Below are 12427 nucleotides of genomic sequence, written 5' to 3' on the forward strand. Positions count from 1 at the left end.
CTCCTGAACTCTGCCAAAGGGCTCCGAGCGGGCCCTGAGAAGAGCTGCCATGGGGATTTAAAAGCACGTGTCTGCTTAGCTGCCACAGCTCTGCTGGAAACTGTGAGAAAGCAGCCAGCTAGAGCTGGGGTTACATGCGGTGCTGCCAGTGTGGCGGTCTGCACCAACGTCAGGGGTCTGGCAGGGCTGCCGTGAGCCTGAAGGGGTCTTGGTGCTAAAAGAGGAAAAGGCACTTTCTTCTAGGTCTCCAGGCTGAATGGATAAGAACCAAGAACTGAGCCCCCATAATCATGGCTACCAGACAGAGGGTTGTCTTATCTCCTGCCCATACAAATAGTATTTACAGGAAATCTGAACATCCCCAAACCCCCATCAGGGTCCACAGGGGCTAGAATGGACCGTAATGTGTGACATCAGTCACAGACTTGAGCAGTTTTGCAGAGGCCCAAAGATTTCTGCCCCACTCCACCCCTGCTGAGTTTCTAAGCCCTACCCTGTATCCAACCTCCCTCTCCTTTAACCTCTTCCCTACTTGGGGGGTGGGGTATTTCCGGCAGAATTAATCACTGGAAGCTGCTTTATGATGCAAAAATCTCAACAGGAGTCCTTGAGAGGGGCCAGGACAAACCTAGCAGGCCCCTTGCTACAGGGCTGGCCCCCAGGGTGTCAAGTTTCTGGGTCGGGAAGAACTGGAGGAGGTGCTGGCCCCTATGGCCCCGAAACAGCAAACCCTTCAGCAGTCCAGCCCAGGCGTGATCTCACGGTTGGCGGAGGAACACAAGGGAAGGAGTGGAACCGTGCAAGCTGTGCGACCCTGTTTGTGAGATGTTCTAATGACCTGTTGGCCACAGTAAGTCACATAGCCAAGCCCGATTCAAGGAATGGGACACAGACCATCTCTTCAGTGAGAGGAACTATAGGGTCACATGGCAAAGGATGGTGGCTGCAGGGAATGTTGCAAATACCACCCTTATCCTGGTCCTAACTGATGTTAAGCTCTCTTCACAGGGAAGCGGACCCCGATGGTGGCAGCCCCAATATAGCGATGGGTTACAGCCAAGGAAGGAAAGTCTTTGTGCCCATGACTGAGAGGAAGATCTCTTTGTTGGATTGTTTGTTACAAAAAGTGTTTACCACAAAATTGTTTTTCTTTGTTTATATATATATTTTAGGCAAGTACTGGGGGATAATTCTCCATGGGTCTCTCCTGTTTCTTCATGTCTTGTGAGCAGAGGCACTAATTGTCATTTGTTCCTAATTATATTTTCAAGTATGTTTGTATAGAAAATAGCCTTGGAAGACAGACAGAGTGGCTTCCTGAGGGGCAGAGGGTAAAGGGCACATGTCTTCCTCCAGAGGGAAAATCAGGCAGACTTCTTTACTGTTCATTATAAAATATCCAAGTTCCCTCAAGCTGGTGGTTTATCAATTGCGATGCAAAGCCACAGTACGTGCACATTCCCTGTGTCCCTCAGTATTGCCCCCGTGGGATTTGGGGTGGGGGTGGGGAGGTGGGGGCAAGGCGGATAATGGAGTTCATGCTGCTTGCTGTGCTGTGAGGAGCAAAATTATTTGTCTCTGACCCAGGAGTCTCATGTTTTCTGCCAACATCTATTAAACTATGGAAACTAACTTGTAAGTTTGCAATTAGGGCAAAAATCTCAGGCTCCTCATGACTCTCAACAAGTCCCAGCAGGCGGTCCACGTGTCTTGCTCCAAGGAACACCGTGCTCCATTTGCCATTGCCATCGATTCCCCCGCCCCCACCCGACTGGGCGAAGCTGCCTGACTGCTGCCCTGGCCTTGCTGCCCGCTGTGGCAATTCTGTCCTTTGCTCTGAGGATTAACTGCCACCATCTAGTCTCTGTCATTTCCGAATTCAGTCATTTCCACTGATACCAGGGAGCCCAATCCCATGACAATATCTCCTGTGCTTGGTCCCTACTAAAGATAGCCACCATCGAAGTTCTCTATGCTGGTGTCTCCCTCACCTGCACCCCTTGTTGCCTTAGTGAAGGGAACATTCCCTCTGCCTTCCTGAGGAATACTGTAAGTTGGTGGCTCCCATGGTCTTGTATGATAAGTCTATTCTAACGTCTCCACTTATGTGAGCCTTCTGACCCTTCATTAACACTATATAAAGGCAATTCTAGCATTTGTACTTCATTTCCTGTGGTTCTTGTTTGGTCCTAAAGGAGCTGTCCCAGCAGTATATTATTAGGACTTGTCCTAGGTGTTCTGTTTCTGATGGGCAAAGTGTGGGAGAGGGTTCTCCTACATCAATAAATTCTTTCCCATCCAGCTTCATGTTCTGCTCTTTACAACAATCATCTCCCCTCCCCCACCTAATTCTTTTAAGATCCACATGCTCATGTGATCCTTGGTTCCTACTGGTGCATATTAACCAAGTCCCACAGTGTCTCCTTCTTGGAGGAGACCTCATCTTTGTTGTGGTCTGGAGACGACAGAGAGGCAGGGTGACCCCGAGGAATGCAGACATCCATGGGGCTGTAGCCGAGTCTCCAGGCGGGGGGGAGCCTGCTCTCCAGCAGGGGGCTGGTTCAGAGGAACATGAGTGTTCCTGTTTCTCAGGCTCATCAGCCATGTATTCCCAAACCGAGTTTCAGGCCTTGCCCCATTTCTTACTCTGACTGTGACAGAAGAGATCTGTGGAAGCTGTGAGTTAATTTCCTTTGCAGACCCAGGGCCAATTTTGAGCACGTTCCACCCTGCCACTGCCGGAGGCCTTCTGGCTTCCACATCATACCTTCAGCTGATAGTTAGCCAACCAGAATCATTTGCTTTTCAACACTTCCAGAGAGTTAAAATCAACCCAGCTCCCCAATCTTTGTAACTTCCATTACCCCCACTTCCACTTCCAACCAGTGTCACACCTTCTACCTGCCACCTGTGCAGGGAGAGGCTTAATAACGGTGATTCTGCACACGCCCAGGGTTATCCCCACCACACTTGCAAACTGCATCCTGAGAGCCCACTCTTTAGGACCCCTGCTGCTAACTTGCTTAGCCTTGGTCCTCTTAAAAGCAGAATCTGAGGTTTGGGTCAGCTGGTTTCTTTGGAGTGACCCCAAGGAACAGGAGTGGGAAACCAGGGGAATAAAACTGGAAAGGAGCGAACGCCAATGGAAGAATGTCATGCAAACCAACATTGGCCTTGTCCCACTCCTATTAAGATGGACTATTATACATTCTCTGTTCCTTAAATGTTTCGACAAGTATGTCCTTTTGGGGTAATTTTGAATTTTTATTTTTAATGAGGTTGTAATCCTCTTCTCATGTTTTAAAACTATTATTCTGCTTGTGATTTTGTTTTTGTTTTTTTTCAGTTCTTTGCTCATTTAGTTACTAAGGTCTGGGATTTTTTTTTAATCTTCAAATAAACATCTTTATATTCATTCTTATATATTACTCGTGGCCTGTAGGGTTTCAGTTTCAAAAGGTAGTCTTTTCACAACTGTAGCATACTGTGTCTTATTTTAAAAACTTTATTTTACCTGTTTATTCTTCCAGTCCAGCTAACAAAGTCATATGATCATCTTCTGCACAGAAAAACAACTATTTGATATTTCAATGATCTCTGCTGAATTGTGTACATTTATTCTGGAAAAAGCTAACTACACTGACGTTTCCTCCTCCCATGCACAGTCGTGATATTTGAGTCATTCAAATATCATGACTCATGTCATTCAAAACAGTTTGAGTTCAAAACTACTTGATACAGTTTCAAACAGGTAAGTCATGTTCGTGGGACAAAAGTCAAAGTTACAGAAGGGCAGGGAGCAAAGAGTGAGTCTCCATTCCACCCACCCAGCGCCGCTAATCGTGTACTTCTACAGGGTAAACTGTGGAATTACAAGTGTGTACATGTATGTAGTCTACACATACTACTGTGTACCTCGACTTTTTTCACTTAAAATGTATTTTAGACACTGATCCTAATTAGTGTGCATACAGCTGTCTTGTTTTTTTTTTTTTTGATACCTACATTGTTTTCCATTGACTGAATATAATAACATTTCTTTAACCAGCTCCCCATTGACAGGCATTTAGGTTTTCAGTCTTTTCCTATTATAAATTATGAAAAACAGCCTTACATATTTTATTCCACACATGTGCAGGAGTAGCCACACATTAGATTCCTAAGAGGGAAATTTCTGGATCTAGGGATTTGTGCAATTATAATTTGGATAGGTATTTTCCAAATTGCCTTCCAGACAGTTGAACAAACCTACAGGACCCCCACCGATAGGAGAGCACCTGTTTCTCCAGAGCCCCTACTAAGGTTTTTCATCTTTGCCAATTGAAAAAGTGAGAACAAGCCCTGGCTGGCATAGCTCAGTGGATTGAGCGCGGGCTGCATACCAAAGTGTCGCAGGTTCGATTCCCAGTCAGGGTACATGCCTGGGTTACAGGCCATGACCCCCAGCAACTGCACATTGATGTTTCTCTCTCTTTCTCTATCTCCGTCCCTTCCCTCTCCAAAAATAAATAAGTAAATAAAAAAAAAGAAAAAGTGAGAACAATATTTTATTAGTTTTAATTTGCCTTTCTTATTTATAAATGGGTGATCATGGGTTCTCAATCTTTTTCTTAATGATTTGTAGGTGCTTTTACACAGTAAAGAATTTGACTCTTTTGCTTGTAATTTAAATAGGGTAAATACCATTTGCCCCCAGTTCGTCTTTTTTTCTTTTTCCCTTTGCTTGTACATAGGGGTGGCCATGCAGAAGTGTTTTCTTTCCATGTAGGTCTAGTTTGCCAACCTTCTTTTTTATGGTTTCAAAGACTTGTGTTATACTTAGGCCTGCTATAGTCCCGAATTACAAAGAAACAAAAACCTTCTTACTACATTTATTCTAGTAATTATATAATTCTTTTATGTCTTTTAATTACTTATAATATTACTTTATCTTTGTTTGGATGACTACCCAGGTGCTCCAATATCATTTCTAAGTTAAGCAATTTTTCTCTGCTGATTTGAAATGCAAACTGACTCTATATATGCTAAATTTCTGTTTGTATTTGGGTCTATTTATGGACCTTCAGGTTTGTTTCGTTGAACTTTATAACTATTCTTGGGTCAATACCATACCATTTTGCTTATTATATTTTGATAGCATGTTTTGTTATCCAACAAGGCTCATGCCCTCATCACTCTTCTTTCAGAAAATAGTAAGCTACTTTATTTTTCATTTAATCATGATGCTGGGCCCATACCTAAAGGAGGGTTCTGACTCTCCACCCTAGCTCGTCTATTCTTCCCAGGCCCCAGTCCTGAGTCAGGATCTCTGTGCCCTCATTCCCTGCGCACATTTGGAAGATGCTTTACTGAAATATGAGCCCCTCTTATCCACCCCTCCTTTGGCAGGGGCTTCCCTAAAGACCTCCTCCAGTAGTGCTTCCTAGAGGGATACACCCTCCCCTGGCCCAGACACAGGGCTCGAAGTACTTCCCTTGTTCAAGTTCTCAGAATAAGTTCTGAGGTTTGATGTTTTTCTCCAACTAATGTCAAATAGCAGGCCTGTAATTTTCCTAAATTTAAGAGTATTTTCCCCTGGCTTCCTGGCTGGCTCAGGCTTGTGAAAATATTCTCCATTTCAACCTCAGTTCCTCTAACATTGTGCAAGACAGTGTGTGGCAAAGCCTTAGAATATAAAACGCTTCTGACATTTTCACTCTCCAACTTGCCAATTTTTCATTGGATTCTTTTCCTTTTTATAAAGACAAATTAGAAAGCAATCACTCCATAACCTTTGGCTTTGTTATTTTTTTATCCTTTGTGCTACCCAGTCCTATTTCCTTGTCCATCATTCTTTTCTATTGATTTTGGATAGTTTGGTGTTTGCCTTTGTGCTTTGCAAAGAGGGCCATTGATTTTGAATAGATTTAGAAATGCTGGGAGACTTTAGTGACATAGCCAGTCTTAGTATTGCTACTAAAGGCATTAGACATCGTCTTGCAAGTGAGGTTATTGACTCAGCCTGTGATTTTGAAAGTAAAGGCTGCTGACAGCTGGCTGTTGGCAAGACTTTTATAGTCATCATCTTTGTGTGCATGACAACAAGAGGGAGAAGTGACCTGCTGAATGTGCTACTGAACCACTGATGGCAAATGTATCTTCGATTTCAACTGTAGAATGTAGGACATGGTGTAACGGAGAGAAAACTTTCAATGGAGAATCATGAGACCTGTATATGATCTTGGCGTTCTCTGGCTATGTGAAATTCCTCACCAGGCTGTGGAGAGAAAGGCTGCTGAATAACTCATAAACAGAAGGTGTAGCACAGAGGCTATTCTATAATGTCCCTAAATGACAGTGTGTTTAGTGAAGGCCTCCTTATGTTATCTTTACTTCTCACAAATCATTCCCTGGATCCTTCCTTACCCAGCCTCTGGAGTACAGCATACGAGAAATTAGTGGCCAAAGGGCAAGCAGTGGAAAAGAGCAAAGGAAAAAAATTGTCATCTTCAGGCTGGAGGACTAGGTGCTACTCAGTTGAAAACTGCCTATAAATATACAGGAAGGAGGAGGATGTAGGGTGAGTTCAGCCAGCTGCCAGGCCCCATGATCATAAGAAACCTTTGCCCAGGGAGCTGTCTAAGGTGTTTGCTGCTGGCTCATCCGGATCCTGCCAGGCTGACCTGCCCAGTGTCCCCTGTCACTAAGGTCATTTCAGTCAGTGGCTCTGCCTCTGGAGAAGCAAGGAACTGTTTCTCCATATAGAGTATTTACACAGTAGGCAGTTACACAAATGTGAGTAGAGCAAGGACTGTGGGCCAGGTACAGAAGGTCAGCAGGGCTGGGAGCCCCAGGTGCCCAGCAATGGGCAAAGCCAGGAAAACAAGAACCACATCCCCAAGGTAACCTTTTCTCCCCAAGCATATCACTAGTCATGCAGTTTGGACCCCCTGGCCTTTCATAATGCTGGTCATGTTGCTAGTTATGCAGGTTAGAGCCCCATAGAGGGGGACAAACAGGGAGACTGGAGAATAGACCTTAAGCATTAAGCTCCCAGGACATGAGGCTCTGACTGCATTACACACATCTAGACCTCGGTTGTGTTTTAGCTCCAGGCCCAGAAAAGCAGCAAAACCAGAAAAGTGAGGCCATGGCTGACATTAGGACTTTGACTATGTCTCCCTGCCCTGGCACTGACCAATCAGTAGAGACCATGACCTTGAAAAGACACATCTGAAAGCTGATGACTATTTTACTGGGATCCTCCCCTGAGACCTGCAGGTAAATAATCTCAAGACAAAGGACCTAGTGCAGCTCTTTCTATGGAGCATGCCAGTGGAGCCAGTGGAGCATCCACCACCCAGGCAGGTTTTCCTTGCATCTCTCTTTCTCCTAAGCCCCAGCACCCTGTCTTTTGCTCCCGTGACTTGTTTTCTAAGCCCATGTCTTCTATGGCTCACTTCTGCCTCTGTGACTTCCTAAACAAACTTTTGCTTGTATTTGAGTCTTGGCTCTGAATTCTCTGTTAGCCAGAACTCAAGTGCAGAGGTTGCTAAATCGGGTCCATTCTGACTCCATCCATCTAATAGGTGGTACTGGTTGACCACCAACACTTAGGGACTCATGTGCTAAAGTATGATGATGCATCCAAGCTGGGTGGCTCAGTGGGTTGGAGCATCAACCTGTACACCAAAAAGGTTGCAGGTTTGACCCCTAGGTGGGGGCACAGTTGGGGCATGAATGGCAGGCAAACAGTTGATGTTTTTCTCTCACATCAATATCTCTCTCTCTTTCTCTCATTCTCTCCCTTTCCCTTCCTCCCTCCCTCCCTCCCTCCCTTCTTCTCTGTAAAATCAATAAGCATATCCTTGAGGGAGGATTATAAGTGAATGAATGAATGAATCAATCAATCAATCAACCAATGCTCCAAGGTGAAAAGAATATATCAAAATAAGAAATGCACCTGCCCTTTGACTCAGCAATTCCTAGGTGGAAACTTGAGAGAGCATTCATTTGAAAAGTGGATTTTTCAGTTGCTTGGGCTGTGGTACAGATTATGTTTCCTTGAAATCAATACACCCTAAGATTTTCGTGAAAGAAGTAATTTTAAGGGGTACTGAGGAAAGAGCTCACATGTATGGTGAGGGGTAAAGAAATAGGTGGCTGAAGAGTGACAGCTGGGATTGTGACTCACAGGCTTGGGAGCTGATTCACCTGCCAGTCAAGCAAGACTCCGTCAGGGACAAACCTTCCCAGGGAGAATGAAGAAATGTTTCAGGAATACTCACCCATTTCACCCTAGGCTGAGTCACCCTTGGTTCATTCAGATTCATTCATGCCTTTTATCTCGCTGGAAATTCAGGGTAAGCAGGAGTCTTGTGTCCAACTAGAAGCCACAAATCTTTTTAAGGTCATTTTATTCTTGATTTTCATCTAATGGGTCATTCTCACATTAGTGAGTCACTGTATCCCAGGCTGGCCTTCTAGCCACCTTTGCCTCTTCCCTAACCAGATGGGCCCTGGCTCCCCACCAATCCCAGCAGTGGGTGAGGGTGGGGGTGGGGGGTGGAGCAGAGTGGGCATTCTCTCTACTGTGGGTGAGCATGCGCACAGGTGGCTGAGCAGAGACTCTGCTCACACCACACCCCGTTCATCTGACCCAGCGGTCCCTCCCCATTGGTGAGGTGACTCACATTTGCTCTTGGCGGAGTAGCTGGCATCCCATAATCTTATAACATTCATTTCAATTTGTTATCTTCCACAATATTTATCTCACCCAATATTTGAAGTGAAAGCCTAGGAAATGTGTCATCCTGGGTGTGAACTCATTTCAGGGAAGAAAAACCCCAGACAACTTTAATCTGATAAAGGATACCTAACAAATTCCAACTGAGAGTGGAAAAGTACATAACGAAATATTACCCAGCAGTGAAACTAATGAACTACAGCTACGCAACAAAATGGGTGTCTTAGAGACAATGTTGAGTGAAGAACATAATTTCCGGTCTATATGCTACAATCCCTGTTTATGAGTTATTCTGCAGCCTTTCTCTCCACAACCTGGTGAGGAATTCCACCAGCCAAGACCACATCCCCCCAAAAGTAACTATCCAAATACTGTATATAATAGTATAGCAATTTTATAAAAATAAAATCTAGCTGCCCTGGCTGGGTGACTGTTTGTCAGAACATCACCCCACACACTGAGAGGTTGCAGGTTAGATCTCCAGCTGGGGTGTGTATGGAAGGCAATCAATCGATACATAGCTCTCAAAAAAAAATCAATAAACATATCCTCAGGTGAGGATTAAAAAGAATAAATAAAGGATAAAATCTAGCTAAATGAACTAGATAGCTATTTTAGTAGTTTGCATGTGTGAAACACTATGTATGTGTATTCATTTCCTGTGGCTGCTGTAACAAATTCACACAAGGTGCTGGCAGGGCTGTGCTTCCTCCCGAGGGTCCAGGGAAGAATTCATCCTTCGCTTCTTCCAGCTCTTTGTGGCTGCCGCACTGCTTGGCCTCCACACCGCCCGCCTCCTGCCAGTGTCTGCCCACATTCTCACACTGCTTCCTCCTCTCCTATTGCTCTCTGCCTCCATTGTATTAAGGACTTGTGGTTGGATTTGCAGCCCACCTGGATGGTCCAAGACAACCCCCACATCTCAAGATCTCTACCTTAATCACACTTGCAAACTCTTTGCTGTATCAAGTAACTTGCACAGGCTCCAGGGATTAGGATATCTCAGGGGGTCCATTCTTCAGCCTCCCCCTGGGCCAGATAAACACTAAACTCAGGATCAGCGGAGCTGGGACAGGCTCTTACAGCCTTGCCAGAGCTGATTCCGCACGCCTCTTCCCAGGTCCACGTTCAGTGACTTCACGTTGGTAGCTTGAAATCAGTCATGTGGGAGCACTTATTCCACAGGAACAAACAAACATTATAAATCAGAGCTTCCCCCCCCCCACCCCAGAGAACTGGTTTGCACTTCTGGGGGGATGGTCACTCTCTCAGTTGGTTTGGGTAACGCTCTAAGTTTTCTGAACTGGGTAGTATACTAATAGATGTTTGCTTATTTTTTTAAAAGAACTTTACATTTTATTTTTCAATTACATTTTACATATTTATCTAATTATGATTTGACCTTAAACAGATATATTAGGTCTGTCTGGAAAAATTCCAGACATTGTTAACAAAACGAGAACAGTTTACACGACATTGATGTGACCTGGCAGCCAAGGAGAGTGGACTGGAAGGTGTATCTGTGAACAATGACGACTTCACTGTACTAGTCAATGGGGGCAGTAGACGCCCCTGAGTGAGCATGCGTACTGTGTGACCATCACATTCTAAATGACTGAGTAGAGCAACGAATCTGCATCAAATTTTGTGCTAATCTTGAACATTCCTCTGTGGAAATTCTTTAGATGATTCAGAAGGCTTTTGGGGACGATACAACGACTGCAGCACAAATAAAAGTGTGGCAGGGATGCTCCAAAGGTGGTTGAGAATCTGTTGAAAGTGATCCGTGTTCTGGAAGGCCTGCAATAAGCAGGACACCTGAGAATGTTGAACATGTACAGGGTGCAATCAACAAAGATTGGTGAGCCACAGTGAGAGAACTAGAAGCTGATCTGGGGATTCCAAAAACTGTGTCTGAGATTCTGACGCAGGATCTTGGCCTGAAACACGCTGTGGCAAAATTCATTCTATGGCTTCTGCTAACATTGTGCTGCAGTAGCTAATGATTCAAACTGCTACCAATGAACCAGATTTCCTCAAAAAGATCATAACTTTGATGGAGACTGAGGCGTCAACTGTCCTGTGTAAAATGTTTCTTGTACCTTGTATCTTCTTCAATAAATGTCTCTATTTTTCATATTACATGACTGGACACTTACTGGACAGACCTCTACATGTGTGTGTATACACACCACACCTTCCATACAGAATGTTGAAATTTTTTTATTTGAAGAGAAAAAACAGAAGGCAGCAGGAAGTTTCTGATTTTCAAAAAAGAAAAAAGACAATACCAACTGCTGGTGAGAATGTGGAGATATTAAGTCTTTCATACATTGCTAGTAGGAATGTCAAATGGTACAACCATTCTGGAAAGTAGTATGGGGATTTCTTATAAAACTAACATACTCTTATTGTACAACCCAGGAATTACACTCCTGGGAATTTATCCCAGAAACATGCAAATGTATGTCCACACAAAACCTAGGCATAATGTTCCTATTGCTTTGTTGGCAATACCTAACAACTGGAAACAACCAAAATGTCCTTCCTCCAACAGGTTACTGGATAAACATGCTGTTGCATTTAATTATTGATACATGCGAAGACTTGAATGAAACTCAAAGGCATTATGCTGAGTGAAGAAAGCCAATCCATGTATTGTGTGACTCCTTTTATATTATAATTTCAAAATGACAAAATGATAGATACGGAAAACATATTCGTGATTGCTGGGGATGAGGGATGGTGGGGGGAAGAGGGGAGGTTAGTGTAACTATAAACGGAGAAAGAGGGAGACTTTTGTGGTGATGGAATACATCGCATCTTGATTTTGCAGTGGTTTGGTGAATCTGGGCATGTGATAAAATGGAATAGAACTATGTACACACATAGTATCAATGTACTTCTCAAGGCTCTGATATTATACTACAGTTGCCTACAATGTAAGTAACCATTGAGGAAAACTGGGTAAAAGGTACATGGGACCTCTCTGCAACTTTTTATGAACCTACAGGTTAATCCACAAAACTAAATAAAGATAAAAGAAATGTAAAATTTCAAAAGAAAAAATAAGTGAAAAGCTATGATTGTCTTTTATACCTTCTCCCCTTACTGGTCACCCGCATCCCCCACAAACTCAACACAAAACCTAACTTCTGTGCTAATATCTCCTTTGGTTTTCTCCAAATTACTCTTCAAAATAGGGTAAGTTCCAAATCAAAGCACCACAATGGTTCAGCATTGTCGCCGAGTGCCCTGCCTCCCTGTGTAAGCTGTTTCTTCTGAGAGCCGTCATTTAAGATGCCTCTCACTTGCTTCTCCCTGACTGCTGTGTTTATATAACCTCTGCCTGGCTCTCTTCACCACACCTTATCTTGAGCAAGCATCCCCCTAATCTCCCTGTGACAATCTGTTCATCAGTAAGAGGAGCCAACACAGGGTTCCTTCCTTATCCTGATCTGTTGGAACTTTCCTCTTCTGCAATCTGCTTTTAAATCTCAGTCCAAGCCTACCTTGCTGAACTTGATCACAGATACTGACCACTGAACTGTGGGTTAAAACTACTTTCTGATGATAGCAGTCCACTGAATTGTATGTATCTTCTTTCTGTTTTATTATCATCTTTGTATTTTCTCTAGCCAGCTGGTCAATAATATCTTTGTTTTTCTTTTCTCTTCCAACAAGTGAAGTCCAGCCAGAATC

Source organism: Phyllostomus hastatus, unplaced genomic scaffold (assembly GCF_019186645.2).
Source record: "Phyllostomus hastatus isolate PE091 unplaced genomic scaffold, TTU_PhHast_1.1 phas_contig_58, whole genome shotgun sequence".
NCBI classification, from domain to species: domain Eukaryota; kingdom Metazoa; phylum Chordata; class Mammalia; order Chiroptera; family Phyllostomidae; genus Phyllostomus; species Phyllostomus hastatus.